The sequence below is a fragment of the Anguilla rostrata genome, chromosome 15 (assembly GCF_018555375.3).
Source record: "Anguilla rostrata isolate EN2019 chromosome 15, ASM1855537v3, whole genome shotgun sequence".
In the NCBI taxonomy this organism is placed as follows: Eukaryota; Metazoa; Chordata; class Actinopteri; order Anguilliformes; family Anguillidae; genus Anguilla; species Anguilla rostrata.
In genome coordinates, this window is record NC_057947.1 from 16,694,703 (window position 1) to 16,720,727 (window position 26,025).

Genomic DNA, 26,025 nt, shown 5'->3' on the forward strand with positions numbered 1-26,025 from the left:
AATTGGGCCTGGGGGTCTGCAGTCCTGGTCCTGGAGAGCCGTGGGGTTTTCTGCATTGTCCTGTAGAGCTACAGGGGTATCTTGGATTGTCATGGAGACCCACAGGCCCTTATGGGGTTTTGTTTGGTCCTTCTGGGAACTCCATCCCAAGAAAGTAGGTAACATGAGGTAACATGAGGCTGTGGCTCATTGAGTCTGCTGTTACAGACCCCTGATTGGACTGTGTAGGGGGAGATGATGGTTGCATTGCATTTCTAGTGTTTTGCCGGGTTTTATGGCTTGTTTATGTTTGACTGTGAGAAACAAAAGTGTGTTTGTGCTTCAGTAGGGTAAGGTGAACAAGGGAACCTTAAGGGGGAAAATAACAGTATGTTCACTACTTCACATGCCATGGCACGAGTCTTTCCATTTATGCTTTTTGCCATTACATAATAATAATACTATATAATTCTGGTCATGTTTGAATTCAGCTTTTATGGTTTTATTATTAATGCCTAATGCCTGATCAAAAAACGCCTCAGTTAATGTTAAACATAGTCTGGTCTTACATTTTTCATTTCTTTCCCTTAAATTATGTTTCTCTACTACCCTCTCACATAAATTATATGAGTGTGGGAGGCATGGAATACTTCAGTGTGTATGTAATTATTTTCATTTCAATAAGTTTCTTACATATGGAGATGACCCTAAATATTTCAAGACTTCATTAATTTCTGGTTTTGATTATTTTATTCTTATGACTTGTGACCCCCTGTATTCACCAGTGCCGATGCATTAATTTAAAATTAATGTAAATCAGTTCTCCTGTGTTTCCTCATTTATATTCTAAAAGTCTTTATCGTTATTTCTTTAATTTATGCATCTTGAAGCATCTTGAAGTCTTTATATTACTTTTTGAGAAATAAATTGACCAATAAGAACTGCTTCAATAAGAACATCCAGTTAATTGCAAGTAGTTCAGATATGACTAAATTACTTCCGAGGAAACAACAGAAACACTTATCAGCTTTTTAATGCAGTATATAATTTCTTTTGTACAATTCTTCAATCTTCATTTAAAGGCTGTAATTTTTTGGAACAAATTAATGACCCCATTTTGCTACCTTTCTCCTAGGTCCACACTTATTCATAATCATGTCTCATTGTTAGAAGACCTTCCACTGATAAAAAAAATTAAATATACTGAAATATATTGAAATTAGACACATTATCAAGATACTGCAATACTGAACAATATTTTATATTGCCAATTTCATATTTCTGTGAAATGTAGTTAATTCATAATTGTTTCATTTTTTTTCCTAAAAAGTATTTGCAATGTAATGTAATGCAATGTATTGCAGTGCCCTCCATGTGTCAGCCTTCCTGACTTGAAATAGCCTGATACAGTATTTTCAGACCATAATTTGATACATTTATGATAATTTGTCAGTTTTCCTCTTTGCTGGTAGTAACAACTTCACCTTAACTGTAATTTGACACTTGTTGGTTTTGCCATTTTGTTTTTGGAAGAATTTCATGAAATCCAGGTTGATTTATTTGACCCGTTGATGCGTTGCCCAGGGGCACGACCGACTGTCTGAGACCGGGATGAGCAGCGGGTTCGGAGCGGACTTGGAAGGAGACGGCCGGCGTGCCAACGTCTCATAAACGTGCTCCGCGCTCACTCACAAATACACCTGCTCCTCCACGCGGTGCTCTGCTTCAGCTCCGCGCTCACTCACAAATACACCTGCTCCTCCACGCGGTGCTCTGCTTCAGCTCCGCGCTCACTCACAAATACACCTGCTCCTCCACGCGGTGCTCTGCTTCAGCTCCGCGCTCACTCACAAATACACCTGCTCCTCCACGCGGTGCTCTGCTTCAGCTCCACGCTCACTCACAAATACACCTGCTCCTCCACGCGGTGCTCTGCTTCAGCTCCGCGCTCACTCACAAATACACCTGCTCCTCCACGCGGTGCTCTGCTTCAGCTCCGCGCTCACTCACAAATACACCTGCTCCTCCACGCGGTGCTCTGCTTCAGCTCCGCGCTCACTCACAAATACGCCTGCTCCTCCACGCGGTGCTCTGCTTCAGCTCCGCGCTCACTCACAAATACACCTGCTCCTCCACGCGGTGCTCTGCTTCAGCTCCGCGCTCACTCACAAATACACCTGCTCCTCCACGCGGTGCTCTGCTTCAGCTCCACGCTCACTCACAAATACACCTGCTCCTCCACGCGGTGCTCTGCTTCAGCTCCGCGCTCACTCACAAATACACCTGCTCCTCCACGCGGTGCTCTGCTTCAGCTCTGCGCTCACTCACAAATACACCTGCTCCTCCACGCGGTGCTCTGCTTCAGCTCCGCGCTCACTCACAAATACACCTGCTCCTCCACGCGGTGCTCTGCTTCAGCTCCGCGCTCACTCACAAATACGCCTGCTCCTCCACGCGGTGCTCTGCTTCAGCTCCACGCTCACTCACAAATACACCTGCTCCTCCACGCGGTGCTCTGCTTCAGCTCCGCGCTCACTCACAAATACACCTGCTCCTCCACGCGGTGCTCTGCTTCAGCTCCGCGCTCACTCACAAATACACCTGCTCCTCCACGCGGTGCTCTGCTTCAGCTCCGCGCTCACTCACAAATACACCTGCTCCTCCACGCGGTGCTCTGCTTCAGCTCCGCGCTCACTCACAAATACACCTGCTCCTCCACGCGGTGCTCTGCTTCAGCTCCACGCTCACTCACAAATACACCTGCTCCTCCACGCGGTGCTCTGCTTCAGCTCCGCGCTCACTCACAAACACACCTGCTCCTCCACGCGGTGCTCTGCTTCAGCTCCGCGCTCACTCACAAATACACCTGCTCCTCCACGCGGTGCTCTGCTTCAGCTCCCTAATGCCCTGATCACACCATCTGAGAGGAGGAGGCTCTCCACGGCCCATTATGATGGTGATTTATAACAGACCCAAACAGACGGGCTGCTTAACAGTCCCAAGGGTCAAGTGCGCTTCCTTGACTCAAAAAAAAAGGACACACTTGTCAGTTCACTGCTAAAGCAATTAAGCTGTATTTTATGTCGTCTATATGTTAAAACAGTCAGAGCAGAATGATTAGCTTGTGTAGGAGAAAGGAAGTCCAACTCGCACGTTCATACTTTCATGTTACTTTTCTGTCCTCTGGCTGCGTTTCCTCTGCTGCTTTCCAGCCAACCAACAGAGCAACATAAGCATCCAAATTTTCTGTTCACCAAATGAACTTTGATACAAGAGAACCTTTCCTATTAGTCTTCCAGCACATCCATACTACAGGGGTTTGCAGCCTACCTATAAACTAAAAAGTTTCTTCTACTTCTCATTACTGTTGTTGTGGAAGAATTTTAACCTGAAGCCATTCAATACAAAGCCAGCAGTGTTATATAATATGTGAAAATGTAAGCTGTGTAGCCCCACCTAGATATGGATGTCTGAAAATAAATAATCATAATTTATGATATAAACCTATTTGCAAGTAAAGGACTGTCTAAATGCCAAACTGATAAAAGCTTTCTTCTATTCAGCTTTTTTTTTTTCTTCTCTGATTGGGCATTTTGTCATTTGTGTCATCAGTCACAGTAAGCCTTTTATCTTAGAAGTCTCTATGTCTGCAATCTTCTCTAGAATGGCCACTCATCTAGAAAGTGCAGGGATATTCTCTTTGTAGGAAAGGGCACGCATTCACACATCTGTGATGCAGTCACTGTTCTTTTCATCAGGAAGAACCTACATTCATATACCCCACCCCACCCACCCCCCCCCCCCCTGGGCAGAATGTATGGCTCTATGCAAGGGGCTGATCCAGCAGTGGCCCCTAATGACACGCCCCTTATCACTGCTGTAGACTAGCTTCATGTATTTTTTATTTTTTTTGGTCTTTCTATTTTTTTTCGAGTCTCCATTTGACATCTGTTAAATGTGTCAGCCCAGGTTGCAAATGCGATCTCCCATCTGCACTGTCACTCCTTCCGCTTGGAGGAGTGAAAAATCTGAATGCCCCTCAATCGCTGGAGCCGCTTCCTGTATCTCCACAGCCCAAAGTCGTCCTCTCTCTGACGCAACCCCACCTCCTACCACCCAGGGGCGTACTTCACAGAAAAAACATTTGGATTAATCCCAAAAACAGGGCATGGCAGCTTATCGCCAGATACCCTCATTCACTATGTAAGTAGCTTTTCCTTATTTAAGACCAATTTATATTTTATGGCCAGTGGGCTGAGTCTCTTCTTTAGCTGCTATCAGCTTCCTGTTGTCTCCCAAAGTTTGGGACGCCTTCAGGACCTTGGACAGCAACAGCCTCACCTACATACATGATCAGCTAAGGTTGATTGGTAATCAGCCCAGGTGTTTCTAGTTGTGTTCATCTTATGAAGGGGCATGCCATTCCTTGGGAATTCACCTCTAGGTACACAGCATCTGTGTCCACAGCCCCACTACATACAGTGTAATTTAGCTGCGACCGCCTGATATTTGATTTCTTTTATCTCACCTACGGGGGAATAGAGTGCCCTCAGGCCAGTGCACTCTTTAACGTGTTTTCTGTTGATCAATCACCGCTTGCACGGTTCCTCGTCTGGATATCTGGCTATAGGCGATCATTTCTCCCTGCTTCACCTTCAAAGCGGACAAGCAGAGTGTGTGTTTGCTTTGTAGGTCAGTAGTACAGCTTTAAAAAAGAGCCGTTTGGCCAGTTAAAATGACCTTAGTAGGGGGTTTAAACCTCCAATTCAGACTGCTATGCTATTGACCCCTGAGATTGGAAATGGCCATTTCAGTTATAGGACTGTTTGAAACAGCCATCATGTTGAGGCTTATAGGCCACTAAAGTCATTGCGGTTGATCTATTCCTCCATCACCTGTATCTTGATTGTGTGTGTAAATGTGTGTTGGGACCAGAGGGACTCTCACAAATGTTTACACAGTGCTGTTGGGTCTTGGTGCACTCATGACATAGTATAACCCTAAAAGATAAACGAACACAGTATTACCAGTAGGTGTTTAATTCTTTTCTGAGGGAAAACCCAGTTGTGTGCTCTTACCATTTGTGATTCAGGAGAATAACTGTGCATTGTGATTGTGATTCAAGTATTCACTGGTGCATGCTGTTGTATGAATCTAGTAAATATATCATGAACTCCCCCCACACCATCTCTTTTTATTTAAAAAAGTTCAGCTATGTGGAAAAATTGAACACTTTTTTATCTTCTAGTCTTATCTTTAACATGTTGTCCTCTACTTGCTTTGCATGGCATGCAGTGCATACGTATGTATGGATGATGCGTATGAATATATATCAAAAGTATCGTGTCACATTATTCTTTTTTTACATTGCCTTCAATTCAGCTGTTTAATCACTTATTCAATCATTCAATTCAATTAATTAACGATATAGTGCCTATAGGCAATCAATTAAGATAGTATTCAGCTTTGACCATAGATGCCATTTCCCCAGGTTGTGCTGTGAGCAATGTGTTTCTCCCTTTACCTTCAAAGCTAACCTTCAGCAGGTGTTCATGGATTTCAGCTCACCCCTCTTGGTCCTGTACCCACTCTGTAAAATCAGGTGGGATAAGGTGTTTAAACTGAAGCATACATAATTAGCCACAGTATTAAGGCTATTGCTAGTTTTGTCCTACTTTTAGTTCAGTCCTTGAATATGCACATGTTGGTGGGGAGTGGATAGTCCCTTTAAGCTGTTGATTAGACAGTAGTGGTTACACCAGTTAAGCTGTTGATTAGATGGTAGCGGTTACACCAGTTAAGCTGTTGATTAGATGGTAGTAGTTACACAAGTTAAGCTATTGATTAAACAGTAGTGGTTACACCAGCTAAGTTGTGTTGATTGGGAGTTTATGGTTACCCCCTTGACTGCTGCATCCCCTGGCTTTGCCATTTGGCACTGAAGAGGGAGAGGCTGGGTCTCAGCAGGAGCAAACACAAAACAGGACCAAGTGGCGGCAGCCACGGTGATGCCGACAGTGATGAGCTAGTTGCCTTGGCAACTAGAAGAGCAGGCTCGGGTGGGCGCCTGATATGTCTCCCCCCGGGGAGGAACAGAAGGAGAGTGGGGGGGGGGGATGACAGCCATTAGAAAACTGAAGTTTCCCCCCTCCCCTTCATGGCCTCCCAGTTCACATGGTTTATTATTAACCACACATTCACTGACCATTGCTCAGCACAGAATGGCTTTGGCTCCCTGGATCTATTCCGTGACAAATTTGTCTGGGTGCCATATTAGCAGAAATGTGCTGGCTTTGTCAGTAAAAATGAATCTATAGGGACTTAATTCCCTTGTAAGGGTAAAGCCCCTGTGCCCCCCTAATTCACCAGCTTTCGTCAAGGTAGTGATATTAGCTCAACTGGGAGACCTGCATATAAATATAAAACCAATTCTCAGTGGACAAAGGGCAATATCGAAGAATTTCAGCATTGTACCCTGATAGGGTGTACCTGTTCGATACTTTCCCGGGCAGGAAGTCACACAGGTTAAATACAATCTGATGCAGAATTCTTAGCTGATAATGGCCAACAATTGAATATCAGAATTTTAGTCAACTTGTTTTTCAACTTGTGTGTTTACCATACTAATTTTCAGGCTGGTATGTGTTTGTTTCTGATTAACAAGGAAGTACTGAGTCGTAGACGAAATATCTGTAATAAGAACAGAGCCTTTGCAATGTTTGAAAGCTGATAGCAGGAGATAATCTTCAGAAATAAAGTCAGATATGAGAGGCCCCAGAGAAATCCTCTAGAACTCAGTATTTCTTGATTAATGAGGAAAAAGCCCACTGTTGTTTGAGGTTTGAAAATGATGATCATTTGAAAGGCAAAGTGAAGGGCTCACAGGTTTGACCTTGTCGTGACTGCTGGCCCCAGGTGACCCGAAACACAGCCGCCATATTTATTCCAGCAGTGATGGTGCGGCCATTTTCCTCTGTAGAATACAGAGCCTTGTCTGAGGAGCGGTGCTCCTTCTCCACCCAGGGCAAATTGCTCTGCCGAAATGGATAGGCAGAGAACGCTTCCCTCGCCCTCGTCCCTGACCCCTCTAAAAAAAGAGGATATTAATCCATTGACCTCAAACAAAATGATGCCACCTGTCCTGCTAGCTGAGTAAACAGGTAATATCCCCCTAAACGGATATCTGAAGATTGCCTGATGCAAATGTCATCTCTCCTCCTGCCCTCTCCCTCTTTCTCTCTTGCTTTCTCTCTCCCTCTTTCTCTCTCCTGCTCTCTCTCTCTCTCTCCCTGAATGAATGTTGGTCAGAAGCAAAGAGCTTCAATAATTTATTACATTTATTATGTCTGAGTGTGGCGTACTGCAAAGTGAGCCATGTAGTGCATGAAATCTGGCCTCTTATTCTTCATAAAAATAATAGCGGTTTACCATTATAATTATGCATTTTTGTAAAGTGTAGATTTACAGAGATTCTATCAAAAATTGCACCTGTAGAAAGCATATGTTATACTCAATTCAATATTCAAAGAAATAAACTTATTTATTTATTAATTTATTTTTGGTAAGCAAGGTTTTGCATCTACAATAACTCTGGGGATATGGTATGGAAACCATCCAAAAGGAATAAAGTAAGAATATTATGAACAGATGTGTTACAGAGAATCTGGAAGCAACAATAAAAATATAATCAAGAAGCCCTAATAAAAGGAATGGAAGGATTCCTGTCAATTTAAATTGTGAAATTTTTACTGTTTTATTTATCAAGCTATCAACAGTAACACACCGTAAAACATACATATTCCCAAACAGTTATCTAGCATTGTCCAAATGTCAGACTTCTTCAATAATGCACACAGTGGAATATAAACACTACAGCGATGGAGGTTATTGACAACTCTAGTTTATAGCAAGAATGTTTGTGTGTGTGTGTGTGTGTGTTTATATATATATATATATAATATATAGTGAGCTCCATAATGTTTGGGGCAGAGTATTCACATTTTTAGAGGTCTATCGATGAAGTGGAATGGCAAAATAGGTATTAGCATTTTTAGCACAGTCTTAAGTGATTTGTGAATTTTAATTTTGCCATGTTGAATATTAAATATATTGCGTAGCAATCACAGAACTTTTTGTTGTTTGTTCTGGGAGGTTTGGGGACCAACAGAACTTGTTTCCGCCTGAGAGAGGACTGTGCTGTGCGGTCACTCAGAAATGTAAAAACCCTGATGCAGTTTTCATGAGGAGCACACATCCCTGAGTGGCTATCATAAGAATATAAAATGATTTATCAATTATTAATCACATCAGCAAATTGTGTGTGTGTGCGTGCGTGCGTGCGTGCTTCTTGGAAACATCACTCTCTGTACTTGGCCCTCTGTAAAGTGGTGACAAACTGGCTCCTGGAGAGGTGTATACAGAGTTCTCCTTTTTATTTGGTGTCACTGCTTAAAGCTTACAGTAATGCTCTAAAACCTTTTCTAAGAAGACATCTGCCATCACTGAAATAAAAGCAACCAATTAGAATTTGCCCTTTAAAAAGTAAGCTAAGGAATTATCTGTGTGTATTTAATGGTTTGAAATGTTACTTCACTTTGACTATTTTTACATTGCATAATAACATTATACCTTAATTTCTTTTTTTTTTACTTGGTAATTGTACCACATAGCACTACCTGAATGAATGAGACATCCCCCCCCCCCCCATCTCTGATATTATTCTGTCCAGGAATTTCTCTGTCTTTCTCTTTTTTTCTGTCAAACTTTAGGTTTTCTATTCTGGCTCTATTCTGTCCCAAAATGATACAGAATATAAAATTTGGTTCTTGTTTTAATTTTATGATTTCCTGCTTCTGTGTATTACCATTTTGCGACTTATCAAAACTTACTTAACAAAGTTACTTTGATTGCGCTGCTTACATTTTCGCACGCTATCCATTTTACAACAACTGCAAGCACACAGAAACCATACAGACTGAATCCACCGACACAGAACCACAACCATACTACATGCGTGCATAAATATATTTCACACAGACATTATTTGACTTGACACACACACACATAGGACCAGAACAAGAATGAACAAGGAGTCAAAAAACCATCACACAGTTCACACAGACGGGAACAGAACCTAGACTGGAGACCCTGTAGCTGTGAGGAGTTACCCACTGCACCAGAGTGTCGTATCTCTAGTACCGTAAAAAATAAACTTCAGAACTGTGCTGGCAGGCATGATGTTTGGATGCTGCTTTCATTGCACACTACTAAGAAACTTCCCCAGCGGGACATTTGGGTCATTTATTTATTCATTTTTGGAGTTATCTCTTGACCTCCACAATATTTTTTCCATCTTCTCTGTAAATACTCTGGACAACTAAAAACTTTATATTTCTGTGTCATCAGAATAAAATGATTTTGCAGTTCCAGATCTCTACACGAGTGGAATGTTAAGACTTTGGCAACTTTTTATCTTTGATGGAATAGCAAGCGGAATAAAAATGTGGACAATAACAAGGACAACCCTGATTCAAGAAAAATTAAAGACTATTCACATACATTTTTAAAAAAGTTTTTGGAGGGTGGTTGTTTTGCTTGAATGTCTGTTACCCATGCATTTGTGTTTGTTGTTTTGGGATAGCGAGATGTCATGAACCCCATAATGGGTGGAGCCACAATGGGCCGTCCACCATGTTCTTTTGAACTAATCAAGAGAACTTGATCACAGAAAAGCACAGTAACTGGTTCACATAAGTGAGCATGTCATAGCTCCACTGATGAGTTTCTGGAAGATTCCCTCTTCAATCACTAGTGTAATTTGATTGAATGTCATATACAATGTCCGCAAATGATAGATTTATATATTCATAAAGGTAGGTCAAATAACTTTTTTCAGGTGGTATCAATCAGAGCAGAACCAAGAAGATAATGTGTTTCTCAGGGCCTCTGGGAAACATGCAACAGTCAGCAAATAATTAATTTCTCACCAGGCCTGGTAAATTCAGAGAACACAGAGACAACACTAAAGGAAAAGTGCCCTTGTGAACTCAGGATATGAGGTTCATGCATGAAGGTGCACTGTATGCTGCCAGTGACTCATGCTGTAGCCCAGGAAAACTGAAACGGTCTGCAGCTGGCCAGCCTGTAGGGTAGCGTGTGCTCATCTGTAGCATTGGCCCGGGTTGGAGGGTTTCACCATGGGCACGGTCTTCCCCCGTCTCGCTGGCCTGCAGTGCACCTGCACCAGCTACGCGTGACACGCAGCCTTCTGAGAGGTGGGCCGTGCGGCTCGGTTGCTGAACTGTGGGGTGGGCTGGGAGCAGCTCATAGCGGCAGGGGTCTCAGGTGTCTCAGGTGTTTCAGGTGAGCTTGTGTGTTTGCCTTTGCATGAATTGACGAAGGACCCTACAGAGATCGGACTCGTGTTGCGCATTTCAACTTAGAAGAAATTTTTGGATAAAGGAATGTGGCTGAAATAATTAACATTTAAATAAAAGTGTGGTATTAAATACATGCTGTGGTCAGTCATGGTACAGCGGGTGTTCAGAAGAGTCCTATTTTGAGATGTCTTCTGGTGGTTTTCAGCAAAGATTGAAACTTTGACTAAAACGCCTATATTCCTCATTCTCATGCCAATGAAACGATGCATGTCAGAAACGAAAGCAACTAACGTCACCATGTTGTACCTGTTAAAATGTAATAGCCGCTTCTGTCTGGCCTTGCTCGTGGAATTTTCGGAGATGAAAGAGAAAAAAATATATTATTGGACACGATATGACATTTAATTTATTTATTGTGGATTTTCCACATGATTTGCCATTTGGAATGATGGGACACGAAAACCGTTCAGAGAGCAAAGAACTTTGAATAACAAATTTATCTCTCCCCACCCCCGATTTTTTTGCACATTGCACACTTTGTCGTCATTTCGTTTTATTTGAGAGGCTGCCAAATTGCCACTGGTTAAACTTGTTTTGTGATGGAAAATAAAAGCATATGGTGCCTCAGTAAACCGCAAGGCCAGATGGCCCCTAAAAAATTTGCTTCCCTGATGTTAAGACAAGGAAGTGGTCTGAAGCCAGTGTCCCGATTTCAGTGCAATCTGAATCCTGTTTTGGACACTTTATCACTCAACAGCGTAGATAAAGAACAGAACCTGCCAGTACTTCTTTTGGACGACACCCAGACTCACATTATTCAACAAAAGTGCCTTTATAAAGCTTTAATTACCTCAGCAAAATAACATCTTGGGCTTTCATAAATTCTGTCAGGGGGTTGATCCTAAATCAAGTGACATCGTATGTTACAATTACGTTTTACAGCTGTGTTTTTTTAATGCATTTAACCTTTCCATCTTTGTAAAGAATTGCATTCCTCTATGTTGTCTCTGTGTGCTGTGCCATGATGCAGGCAATGCAATTTTTCCCAAAGAAAGACAGAGCTCCACTCTGGCACCTCTGGAATTTTGACCATGCTCTAAAACCTCTGAGCTCTAGAACCTCTGACCTCATTGGGATGTGAATGTCAACGTATGTGCATGCAAAAAATCCAGGAGAAAGAAAGATGCAACCCACTTACATTCATCACAATTTCACAGTATTGGATCATTCGTGCATTTGTCTCATCTGTGAAATGTATTGTTTTATTTGTTATTGTGTTTATGAGTATGATGTGACACTCACACACTCAGATACCTTTGTCCTCCCTGGTACACCCTATATCTCCTCTTCATTTCACACTCAGGCGCCTTGTGATTTACAAACGTAATGCAATATGTTGGCTTATGACTGTTAACCCTTTTGTTTTACAAAGAAACATAAGAAAATGGAATATTAGCATCAAAATAATAACATATTAAGAGACTTCTTGAATTCCTACATATACCATGATTCACAGTGTATTTAAATGGTGACGCATCAGGTCTCCTTGCCTGACTCCAGCTGGTGCGGCAGAGTGTGACTCATGTGACTGGCATCAGTTCTGGGTTTGTCCCCCCCGGGAGTTTCAATTAGACCGTGCCTAGGTCAAGGTCATCCAAGGTCGTTTGTGGGTTGCACTGGCAGGAATGCCTGGGTACCGTCAGTGTCATGGGCAAAGGAGCCGTCTTCAACCAGAGCCCTAGGGATCTGTTCCTGGAGTCACCATGTCCGAAGATGAGCCCTGTCATATTCACTGCAGTGGAGACTAAGTCAGTGTGTGTGTGTGTGTTTGTGTGTGTGTGTGTGTGTGCGCATGCGCGTGTGTACATGCATGCGTGTGTGTGTTACATTAGGCCCAGACTTGGCATTGAGAAGCATATGATGAAGATGTTGTCAATTATAGTGTTATATAATACCTGATAATTCTCATTATACACACATACACATATTCAAATATTCATAATCAAACGTTTATATAATACATAATTATGTAATATGCATTATCAAAGCCAGTTCTTTTATTGTATTTCTGGTGGTTTGCATTTTTACGTTAACATGTACTGCATGTGCTTGTGAATACATTCCACAAAAACCTGACAGATGTGAACTCAGTCGCAAATATATTTCAATGAATAGCATTAACGTGACTACGGTTTAAACATGAAAGCATTTGCTATTTGGTCAAGAGTGCATTAGCAGGATAAATATCCTTTGCGTGCGTCACATGTATCAAATGTAATTTTGCTTACATGTTTAACAGGCAAATTAGCATGTGGCATTATGAACAGGGAGATGAGCGGTGAACAGTGAATATTAGCCCGCCGACCTGTAACAAAATGTCAGTAGGCCCCAGCAGCTGAGTAAACAGGTAGTATCACCCCAAAATGCCGGATGTAAATGTCATGTCTGACTCTGTCTAATATTTCTCTCTCTCTCTCTCTCTCTGAATCTCTCCCTCCCTCTCTCCCCCCATCTCAGGATGACACAGAGAGATATCAAGGACTCTCTGTTCCTTTTTGTGTATTTTTAACCGTCCCACACGCAGCGTAAGGATGGGGAACCCAGATGAATTAATTGTCCATGTCGAGTTGATGCGCTTAAACAGCGAGTCGGTTTGTGAGCACCACTGCGTCCAGATTAATCCTTCTAATCAGGCAGCCCGTGTCCATAAATCGCCAGTGTGCGGGATGGTTGGAACATTTTATTACCCTTTATGAGAAGAAAATGACTTTCTAATCTATATAACAGCAGAAGCGCCGATCAGTGTTTTTGACGGTAGTCAAGAGCGGGAGGACAATTTGCTAACTCTGCATCTATAAATTAGTTTTAGAGGCATAAAACCTAACCAGTAGTGCAAATACCCCAGAGGTCCCTCCAGCCTAGCAGCTCAAACACAAGGAGGAATATGAATGTTAACAATGAGGGGCCAGCCAATGGACTTGGAATGCCCCAGGACCAGTCACCGGGCAAAACATGATCGTGCATCGCAGTGTCACAGAGGGACTATAACGTGCAATATTTAGAGCAGCGCCTGGAATGGGATTCACCCGTGACATTCTGTGAGATTTATAATTAAGCAGCGTGGATTAAGTCACGAGGAAGGAAGATTAGCTGAACAGCTGGGAGAGCCGACGAGCCAAACTCAAAAAGACAAGAGTCATTAACCCTTTCTGCATCTCACTTCCCCCCCCCCCCATAATGCTCTGCTTCCTGCCAGCGAGGTCAAGGTTCAGCAGTCTCAGAATGTCTCTGCTCAGCCTGTGAAATATGACGGCCATCTTGTCTGACACTGCGGACCCTCGAGCGGGGGGCTTTGAGGACGAGCTGTACGGCATCGCACATGAGCTCAAACGTAGAAAGATAATTGGTAGATTTTCTTCAGTCTTCTTAAAGCAGAGTTGTTTGTTGCAGCAAGAGAGCCTGACTGTATTCAGGGAAGAATTATTACTTTATTACAGAAGTAGTAGTACTGTTATTATTAGAATTTCAGAACATATTCATTAAAAATTGATATATAGGGTTAATTACACTTTTCTAATAACAAGGAAAAATAAAACTCATAAAACATATTATAATTTTGTGGCAAGAGGAGCCGGGGCAGCTGATTAATAACAGCAACTCATCAAAAGGGATGAGGCATTCTACTGCCGTTCATTAGAAAGCCGAGCGTGTGCACAAGATGAATGTGGGCCCTGCGATGGCAGGGATGTGCTCTTGCTCTCTTTACAGTCCCAGTGAAAGCTCTCAGCAGCGTGCGGTCTGCTCACAGCCCCCTGAAACGAGCGCATGTTTAAATGCAAAACAGCCTCGCCTCCTAACCGAGGCCGAGCTCCACTGGAAGGTCTGTGCAAATCTCGTCGTGCACCGCAACAGGGAAAAGCAAAACGCACACACGCGCACACACACACACACACCGACGTGCATACAGACACACACACACACACACACACACACTGACGTGCATACATACACACACACACACACACACACACACACACACTGACGTGCATACATACACACACACACACACACACACACACACATGCAGACGCGCATACACACAAACACACACACTGACACGCATACATACACACACACACACACACACAGACGTGCATACACACACACATGCCCGCATACACACACACACACGCACAGACACCATCAGCAGTCATGCACGTACACATACACACACACACACGCACACTTTAACTGGAACACAATCACGGGGCTGCCATGCAAGTAATGGTATTCCCTCTTTTTTTTTACGGTGTGATGCATCGGTGTAAAGTTCTCACCCAGCCTGTACGGAGGAAGCGATTACCCTGGGCACACCTGCCAAAACGTATCCCCCCCACCGACACTAATGCCATCTTCAGTCTCATTTTTTATTTATGTTACTTATGTGAGTGTTTATTTATTAAATTCTAATTTTTTGCTAATCAACATGTCAGAGCGACTTGGAGATGGGATCTGACAACTCCCGCTGAACGACTTTAACAACGCATCTGCTTCGTGCGAAACCCGCCACGGCGATTACAGCGGGTGCAGTGGCGTTTCCCTCTCATCAGACGCTGACGCACTGTCATCGCATGAAGTCATAAAACACGCTATCAAAAGCAAGCCCAGCTGCACCTCGCCCACCTGCGTGTATTTATGATTTGCATTTTTTATTATCCTGGTTTAAGGTTGCTGTTGTCGTCGCAGTGTCCTTCAGTTTTAGGAGCTTCCCTCTAACTTTTCAGACCACTGCTATCCGCACCAGCCTCTCACCTGTATTGCTTCTGTGGAGATGCCTAGATGCACAAACAGCCTGCTTCTGCACAGCTGCTAAGAAACTATAGGTGCTCAACATGAGCAATCTTAGGTTCCAACCTGGACTGTCATTAGCCAGCTTAAGTGGGACACTGCAGTGATGTGACACAACTGATTTAGCTGGTAACTGCTATATTAGCTCCTCTCGATTGCACAGCAGGTGCTAACATGAGATATCTTATTGCAACTGACTGTCATTAGCCAGCTTAAGTGGGACACTGCAGTGATGTGACACAACTGATTTATCTGGTAACTGCTATATTAGCTCCTCTCGATTGCACAGCAGGTGCTAACAGTAAGAGATGCATCTTTATTGGGAACTAGTTCTCCTGTTGGAATGTGTGGACTGCAGGGTGTGAAATAGTCACTGGCTCTCCTGTTGGAATGTGTGGGCTGCAGGGTGTAAAATAGTCACTGGTTCTCCTGTTGGAATGTGTGGGCTGCAGGGTGTAAAATAGTCACTGGTTCTCCTGTTGGAATGTGTGGCTGCAGGGTGTAAAATAGTCACTTGCTCTCCTGTAGTACTGTGTGGCTTGTAGGATGTAAATAAACACTGTGGGTGTAGAACAGTATCTGGATCACAGTGACTTCATACTCCACCATTGAGTGCTCCTTACACAGGGTGTGGCCGGCACAGCAGAGACTCAAGCCTCAACTTGCAACTCCAGATTCGGGAAAAAAATTTTAAATAAAAAAAACAAGTTTCTTGAGTTGCAATGACTAGAATGATTCTATGTCATACCTGCAATGATTCAATATCAGCTGTGACAGCTCCATATTTTATAGATGGTTGTGATACTACATTTTTGACAGCTGTCACTCAAACATGGAATCATGGGTAGTTGGAAAGTTGTGATATTCCATTTTTGACAGCTGTCAACAAAATATGGAATTATGACAGCAATGATGATTTTGGCATTCCATTGTTTTTCCTGATGCAGACCAGACCAAAAAATAAATAAATTTGCTCTTAGGTTCCTTTATTGAATCAAAATTACACAATTTACATTATTTAATTAGAACCTGTGCCATTCTATTCATTCGGAATCCAACACACAGCACTTTTTTCAGAGAACTGTAGGAATGAATATTCTCAGGGAAGGTGATATTTTGGGCTCCAGGGTTCATTTCTGATGGAAACGCCAGAGAAGGGGCGGGGCAGGGGAGTGCCCTCAGAGACACAGAAACCTGCCGATAAGAGACAGGCTGTGTGGAACGTGTCCTTTTGCATTTTGGATCCAAAAAAGGCCAGGAGAGAAAGAAGCGCCAGCAAAAATAAACAAGTGTGGAGTCTGATGCCATCACAGAAGACATCAGCAGGGATGGGGGGATTTAGGATGTGGTCTGTCAGATCCTTCTCTCTTTATCCTTCGCCGTATCTCTGGCACGCGTGTGCGTCTGACTCAAGCATCGAAGCCTTCTGTCTGAGAAGGCCTTAGAACAGCACCAGGCAGCTCTCACAGAAAGATCCTCTTTCCAAGCCCTGAGGTTGGACGTGTTTACCATGCTGCATCCCATTCTGTCTCTCAGCCCCGGAAATCACAGCTTGTGAGTGGACTGTTAGAGGGAAAATGCAAGTTGCCCAAGCTGCAATGCCACACGCATAAATACTATCACATAAATTCAGGCAGATTTCTGATTTGCAGGCATCCTAACCATCCTAACCAATCATAAAAGGAAGATGGTAGTATAATTCAAGATGTATTACATGTTGAATGATTTCAGTGAAATGTATCCATTTTGGTAATATTGGTAGCTCTCTTCTACCCTGCCAGATTCATGCTGTCCGGAATATGAATCAATTACACTTAAGATATTTCAAACTATAATGGATGATTTTTATTTATTTATTTTTTTACCAACTTCAGCATTATTTTTTACTTCCAGTTTGGAATATTGTGTCATAGTCATAGGCCATTTACATCACTGTAATGTCCATCAGTTCAGTACAGAGCACACAACTATAAGGCACTGGTTCATTTCACTCCATCAGCAGAGGAGGGCAGTTACTGCATCCGAGAAGTATGCTTCAGCTGCAGATGGCACAGGAGCACTGCAGGCACCCGGCTGGACAGAGGAGGCACCTTGTGCAAGGAGAAGAGGAGAAACACGCTGAGGCCTTTGTCTTTGGATACAATCCATCTACACAGCTGGACATTTACAGAAGCAATTCAGGTTAAGTACCTTGCTCAAGGGTACAACAGCGATGCTCCACCTGGACATGGAACCTACAACCTCTCATTTTCCTAACCTCACTTCCATCTCACTGTGCATTATCATTTTGGGATTTCACGCTCTCCCTTGTTTATCGTCATTATATTGTGCTGATATAATAATAACCTCATCGGAAGTGATTATCAGAGTCTACATCGTGTGTACATCAGTAAGAACAGCTCTCAAACCTGCCTGTACTGGCTACCTACTAATAATCAAAGCTAGTGCCTGAAAACAAGACACAAATGGTTTTCTCATTGGAAGCTGCCTTGACTAGCCTGAGAACATGTGCCTTTCTGAGCTATAACATGACCACATGCCATTATTATAAGGATGCAGTGATGTTGGGGACCACATTAGAAGGCACATGTACAAGTGTACGGTTTACCAACTAAGTTCTGATTCTGCATGCAAGAGAGGTGAATGCAAAGGATCACAGCTGATAATAATGGCTGTACTATCAGTGACTTTAATTTATGAATGTACTGAGAATGTCAACAAATAAAAACATAACTGGGGAGGACAGTCTATCAGTCTATGCAATATTTAAAACAAAAGCATTAAAATAAATATTAAAGCATAACCAATAAAAGCAACCTAAATGAAACACCACACACACTCATCAACCTTGAACTCTATCTCTTAAACAGCCTGCATTCACTCTAGTACTCTTATGAAATGACTAGCGTTACATTAAACACGTATTTATGTTTGCAAAGAACACAAATAGTAATTGATGCAATGTTGCTTAAGCTTTGAGAACTTTCCCTATGGCAATGAATGATAAAAAGGCATCAACAAATCAAAGTGTGGGTTTCTGTTTCCCATATCTACATATGTTCTGATTTAGTTTTTCAAAAGATCTGAAGAACATTAAAAATCTAACTTTTTAGAGCAACAACGTGGTATTTCGGTATCATTTCAGGTAGCCTACAAATAGAACCTCATTTCACTCTGTCCCTCTTGGCTTTCAGTGATTCCAATCTATCTTATGGGAATGGTTCAAATCTATATCATCCCTCTCTTTTATGGATATACCTATTGTACAATGCATATATGAAGCCCTTTTTGAAGTCATTTCTATAGTGGAGGAGTGTGTGGAGAGGGGGGGTGTGGGGTGGGGTGGGGGCAACATTAAACGGTAGCTTCCACTCCCAGAAATAGAGAACGTTTTTTTTTTTTTCTTCTGAAGCACCTTGAATTATTTCCCGAGAATACAACACTGAACATGCAGATTTATTTCTGTGTTCACTCCCAGTGCCTGGGACTATTCACCACACAAGTGTGCCACCTAGTGGTGAGAGAAAGCTCCCCAACGGCAGGAAGGGGACTCTTCCTACCTGTCACGTAACACAGTGGCAGACAACCTGGCCTCTCGGAGGCCCACAGTCCTGCACATCCTGTAGGTCTCTGTGAATAATGAAATACCCTTCAGCACAGGGTCACTCGCGTAAATTTAGCCCGTTAATTGATCCAATTATCTAAATAAGGGTTGAGAGATCAAAAACCCAGGGCACCTCTAGCACTTCGCTTTCTGTCCCAGGACATGCAAGGTTGCAGACAGCATACACAAACGGACACGTCAGGGACATCCTTGTTATGCATCAAACTGTGCTGTAATGTGCTGACATTCATTTCAGTGGGGAAAATAATAAATACCAATGCAGCAGTGCTTGATGGTAAGCCCTTTCCCCGTGTCACTTATTTGCTTTATTTTATTTATTTATTTATTATTCGAGAGAGTTTGAGGTCTGACCTCTAGCAGGAAAACAAATTTCAAAATGTGCCGAAATGTGCAGCGTGCACTCTTAGGAAATATAGAAAATCTTTTCATTACTTAAAACATGATCCTTCTGCTACCGTGGCTTTGATCAGATGAAGGTCGTGGTGACCAAAATAAAAAGATTTTTCTGCACCTATTTTTTATCCTCCGTTGTTCTTTTTCGGGATTTTTGGAGATTCAGATATTTTGGTTTGCCTGTGTGTTGATCCAGGTTTTCCTGTTTTTTTTTTGGCGACTTTGTTATTTTCACTAATTTTGAACTTTCCTACATTTAAAAATGCTTAATTGTTCCAATTTTATTGCTTTGGCTTTTTTTCTGCACTAGGAATGTCTGCCTGTATTCAGGTGTGTTGGTGTTACCCCAGAATGGACCGAGCTAAGGATGTCATATAGAACAGCAGAGATCCGAATAGAATTAAGCTTCATCCATCCTTCTTCATTAGCTTTAGCTATTTCTGTCACCTCAACTTCAGCACAAACCAATAAGGGAGGGTTTAGGGCAATCATGGATTTATTACAGGAAAAACAATGCATATTGTATATAATGATGTATTTTTTGCAGTACAAGTTGACTGATTATACTATTTAAAATGGCATGTAATTAGCATATTGTTAAATATAATTTCATCATTTTATTTTGCGTATAATCACGGACATAGTACACATTGATCGATAAACTAAAAAAATGGCATGTGCAATATACGTATCATATACAACAAAACTATCATGCACATAAACGTGTACATTACATAATGTCCTTTTTTTGTACATTAGTCATACTGTACATCAATCAAAACTGTGATTTCTCAGATCTCAGAATCTCAGTCAGCCTTCACAGCTTTAATGCTAGCACACACCGTAGTGGCTGTTCAAATGGCCAAGGGAATACTGAGGCAGTTCAGGATCATCACTTCCCACAGGGGGATCTAATGGCAGTGTATCAGCAGAGACTCAAACCTGCTGAACGACCCTCGTTACAGGGCACAGTTCCTTAACTGCTATTTAGCTACACAATCACACTTGTCCAGATACTGCCCAAACAGCACCTAAGAGTAAAAAATGCATTTCTAGATCTGCAGATTCTAGATTTTTATAAAAAAATAATTTGTGTGATTTGTGTATAAATAAACCTGCCCTGCGAGAGATTGGGGAGTTGTCCAAGGTGTATTCCTGCCTCTCGCCCAATGCATGCTGGGATAGGCTCCAGCACTCCCCATGACCCTGACCAGGATAAGCGGGCATAGATAATGGATGGATGGAGAAATAAACCTTGGAGGTAAAAGTAGACTGTAAGACATTGCAGTGTGTTGGATTTGGCCTTCCACCTCACTTCAGAAATATATGCAGTTCAGGAGGAAGGCCAAATGCATCACATTGCAATATCTTACAGTTTTACTTTCAGCTCCAAGGTTTATTCATCAATCCATCCATGAATATAGTGAGACTGTTGACTAGTCCTGTATGCAGACCAGTCAACAATCACACTATATTTAAAAAAAAAACATATACATGTCATTGAAGCACAACAGTCAGTCTCGCCTCCTCACCCAAATTATGTGGAAGAACACGATTAAACAAATCAGATTTGGTTTACTTATCAGATGGCAAGAGTGAAATGAACTTGCAGCAGAAATTTATTGTTGAGATATCTTTAGATTATATCTGTGATACAGACTATATTAAATCCAGATAGTCAACTGTATGCAAAACATCGAGCAAGCATAACCCCCACAATCCCCTGAATTCCTGAAATGCTCAAAAGGCAGGCAGTTGGGCCGAGAAGTGGGTCAATTTTCTGAGAACGTTTTATCAGCTTAGTTTACATATGTCATTTTACATCACATACTTAGGTTGGTAATTCAATTTTTATACTTTTTTTACATACATGTATTGCGCTGGATAAATCACAATGTTGAAATGTTTAAGTCTTTTACATATGAACAGTACGCCATCTGTGTGAACAGAAGGAACCACAGTGGAGGTTTATATGTCCCGTTACGAGCAAAATAATGATTTATCGATGGATCTCAAAAATTCCATATAAATACATGGAGTCCTGGCTCGTAAATCCGTTTTATAATGCCAATAAGGCACGCGAGGCCGTGGTAAATCACGGAAAACACGGCAAACTGCGGTAATATTCACGGCGTGCCGCGCCCTCTCCAGTCTTGCGCTTTATTAGGCACTCTGACCTTTTCGTGAAAATTCATTTTGCAAAGTCATTTCCTTTCATACGGAAACGGATGCTAAGCAACGAACGGTGTCGCACATGCTTGCGTAAAAGTCGGCGAAGCTGGTCATGTAGCCAGCACACACGCCATAAAACAGTGTTAAATCGACTCTGATGGAGTACATTTGATTGCTCCGGGACACATATAAACTCTGTTAAGAAGTTAAATTTACAATAAAGATTTTACTGTGAAGCGCGGCAATATTATGTTATGTATTTATTTAATTGTATTTATATTTGCAATGGATATGAAATCCAGCTTGGTCTGCATTTCCCCACATGCATTTCCACGCTGCTTTTTCCAGTGTGGTTATTTTTTTCAGGATGAGCAAAATAAATCTGCAGGTGAAAATGTTATAACTATGCACCATTCACCCATCCCCTACAACCCCTCCCCCCCCCCCTTTCTTCCCAGAGTCTGTAGGGCTCCACTGGCCTTATTCTCAAAGACAAAAACCCATCACTGGCGCTATCAACATATCAACAATCGATCACCAGGGTATCTGTAAATGGCGACATTATCTCTGCATTTTAGCCGTGCAGGGGGAAGGGAATAGTCGATATCTGTAATGAATGTGCATATATTATTCATATTCAGCATTACTCAGAGTAACATCTATTCAATGCATAAACATTTTCGTCTTAAAGATAGTATTGCAAAACAAAAACCCGAATGATATCACAATATTTAAAGTCATCATGCAACTGACTCCCCTGTTTAATTTACATATGCCTACGTTTTCCTAAAGTCCGGATCAATGCATAAACAGATTAAATGCTAAATGCGCGTCACCAAAAAACAAGAACAAGTGTTTGGTGTGCCCCGCGTCCGTGGGGAGGGGAAGTGGGGTTCAATGCCCTGTTTACGTTAGAATGCGCCAGGATTTAGGTGAACCCCGCGGTCTCCCTCTCACCGGCAGTGAATGTTAACACACTCTCTCATCGTGATGTCCCCGAAGCATTTGGTTCGGGAGAGCGACTGAGTGGAATGTTAAACGCACTGATCTGGAAACACTGCAGGATGCCACGGCGATCTTGTGATTTGAAGAGGGGGCGCTAGAAATGATTGCCGCGCCCTTTGCATTAGCGTTATCGACGGTGAGACCGGATTCTCCGCCCTGACTCTACAAGAGGTCGGACATTTTTGTACCACGAGAAAAGATGGAGGCGCTTTGATGGCTTCAGGGTCAGTGAAGATCTTTATTTCAAGCAATCAGAGAGCAGATTACCCCAGCACCAGGGCCATCTGAATTGCCGCAAACAATTCCACTATCAAGAGAAACTCTGTTGTTCTACACCGATGATCGCTGTTTGTTTTGTTGCATAAACTGGCTTCTCTTCAGCGGGGGGAAAAATAGAGATAGACCCATGGCGTGGGATTTTGAGGGAACATTCCAGATTGTTGTTTCGTAATGGAACAGGTGTTTGAGTCAGCATCTCCAGCTATGCAGAGCTCTGAGTTAATCAGCTTTTGGGCATAATCAGCCTTGCTAGCCAAAACTTGATTAGCAAGTTTCTGGCTCCCCTGTTAGCTGTATCTTGTCAACACTCGTATCAAGAGGTTTCCGGATAAATAAGCTCCTATTGAATGCACTTCTCTGGCTTAAGGGGGGAGTGTAATCCTCTTTGCTCTCGAACACTCTGCTTTTAACCTGTTACTGTAATTAATTGGATGAGCAACTGTGGTCGAATAATTCTCACCTGAATCTCCGTGCAAACACTCCCTTTTGTTAAGACCGTGTAGTTAAGTGCGCTATAAAAATAAAAAATGCAAAAACAGAGAATACAACCTGTTCCAATGAAAGTGAATTGTAAAAGCAGGAAGCGCAGAAGCGCTGCCAAATCATAAAAATCAATGCATAAACAAATAAACCGACACTTGGTATAGACGTTAGAGTGTTCAAAGTTGGCTTCATAAATGAAGTACTATGCCTTTGTGGAGAGGCCTGGAAGACCTGGCATGGGAAACACGGGTCCCATTTAGGTTAGCGAAGGATTAGTTAAGAGGGCGTGGAGAGCTGAACCAATTAAAATGCAAATTCGACAAGGACTGCAAATAGTATAAAACTAAGAAAGAGGGAATGTGTTCTTTCTCAGTTTTTAATTGGGACCATTGTCAATATAAAAAAAAGAATTTTTTGAATATTTGAGTTTATTAGTATATGTTCTGCATACTTTGTTGTACGTCGCTCTGGATAAGAGCGTCTGCCAAATGCCTGTAATGTAATGTAATGTAATGCATAGCTGCATGGGTGAAAATTTTTAACTGGGTGAAATTATTTGTTCATATACTATATACCATAATATCTCTGTGTGCATGTTTTAATAGTGGAGGAGACTGTCATCTGTTTCTTCTTTTAACACATTGCCACCAAATTAATCATCTAAAATATAACAAATTAAAGATAAGTGAAAACCTCGCCATTACTTAGAATACAACATAGGGGTTTAATGCAGGGGTGCAGGATGGGGGGCAATCTCTCAGGATTTCTTGTCAACTTCTGTTCTTAATTGTTTAGCCTGATCACTTCCATGACATTCTGACATTGTTTTATCACACCGTGAGCTACAGCCGAAGACTCCGCTTGTGTCCTTGGTAAAATGTGCTACACTGGTCCCACACTGCAGTTTGGTGAATTATGCCAGGGAACCTAGTTAGAGCAAAACAATTGTCACATACATCATCTGTCCAGGGGACCCCCAGGTGAAATCACAGTGGTGTTATTAGCACCCTAATATTGTTTGTGTGGCTATTATATTCATGTGTGTAAATATTACATGTTTCAGGTTTCCAGAATATGAGTGTTTGGGGAGGTATTAAGTTTCTGGGGTAAGTCGGGGTATCCAGAATGTGTTTTTTTTTTTTTTTTTTTTTTTTAGCTTCAATTATGTGTTTTTTTTTAAACATTCTCATACGAATATCCCTGTCTTTGCAAGATCTCACAACTGAAATAGAAAATCACGTTAGGCATGCTGTCATTAAGGAGCTGTCTGTGGAACTGTAATGAAGCTGTCAGGAGACAGTGAGCTGGGGAAAGATTAAATGATTTCCACAGCTTTGAATATTTGTAGGAGCTCCGTTCAGTCCATAATAATTAAATGGAAAAAAATATGGCACCACCCAAACCAAGATCAGGTTCTTCAGCATGAACGGCCGCCATCTTAAAAATGTCCAGGAAGCCAGTAACAACACTGACAGAGCTACAGAGCTCATTGGCTGAAATGGGAAACTCTACGGAAACTGTACGGAGGACAATTTCAGTGCAGCACTTCACACTTCTGAAAATGTTCAGACCCTGAGACCACGTAGAGAAATATTTTGCAGCCTGATGAGACTAAATTTGAGCTATTTGGCCTGAAAGCTACAGTAAGTGAAATATCTGCTGCAAACTGAACACAGCTTATTACCCGGGTAACAGCATCCCTACCGTGAAGCGTGGGGGCGGTGGTGTCATGCTGATGGGTTGCTTTTCAGCAGGAGAGGCTGGAAAGTTTGTCACTATCAAGGGAAAGACAGATGAAAGATGGATGCGGGTCAGTCTTTGAGGACGACCTGTTTCAGTTAGTGAGAAATTTCTAACTGGGGCAAAGTTTCACCTTTCAATACGACTATGATCCCAATCATACAGCAAAAGCAACATGAAATGGTTGGAAAACAAGGTCAGTTCTTTAGAATGGCAGAGCCAAAGCCCGTACTTAAATTCCATAAAATGTGTGGCAAGACCCAAAGACTGCTGTCTACTGACACTCTACATCTAACTTGGCAGAGTTGGGGCAAATCTGCCAAGAGGAATGGGCAAAAATCCAGATATGCAAAATACTTTAGTGAATGGGAAATTGCAGTTTTTAATTTAAAAATGTGCCGTACAAGATGATCTCTGGCCAGGAAGGATCTAGACAACCACTGAAGCGTGGGGGACAGGGTATGGATGAGTGGCTGACAACTCCAAAGTGAATTTTACACAAAGTGACATGTCCAGAAAATCGTACAAATTAAATGCAAGGAGCTATGAATAATACTTAAATATGCATGCCCGCACTCTTTATCGGGGGCCAAACCCCAATGCAAATTTAAGCGTATGATGAAACTTAAAGTTGCCGCAGGCAGGGGTGACGTGAGGTCAACAAGTAAGCTGTCCGTGTTCACTTCTGAGTCTCCATTTTATGACCGGGTTCATCTCAGGGTCCTTATTTCATGAGGTCTTAATTATTATCCTTGGAAAGGGCCTGTAATTCCACCATTAACCTGTAATGAGGCGAACCGATGAGTTATGGAGTGAAGTTAATTGTTAGTCGTTCTCCTTTGATCCAGGTGGCTTACTAGTTTGCCAGGATTACATAATTCAACTGCTTCATTAACCCAGTTACCATTTTGTGACAGTTAATGTTTATTTTTAACTGTGACAACTGGTGAGCTACAAACAGAGGTGGCACAGAGTCTCCTTTTAAACCCATAATTATTGTGAGCCATTATTTCACCCTATTTTTAGTGAGGGTCACCCCCCCTCCCTGACTAAAATGACTTATTTTGAAGAGCACAAAGCCAGAGTTAACCACAATAGATCCAATTGAGTTGCAATGGTATC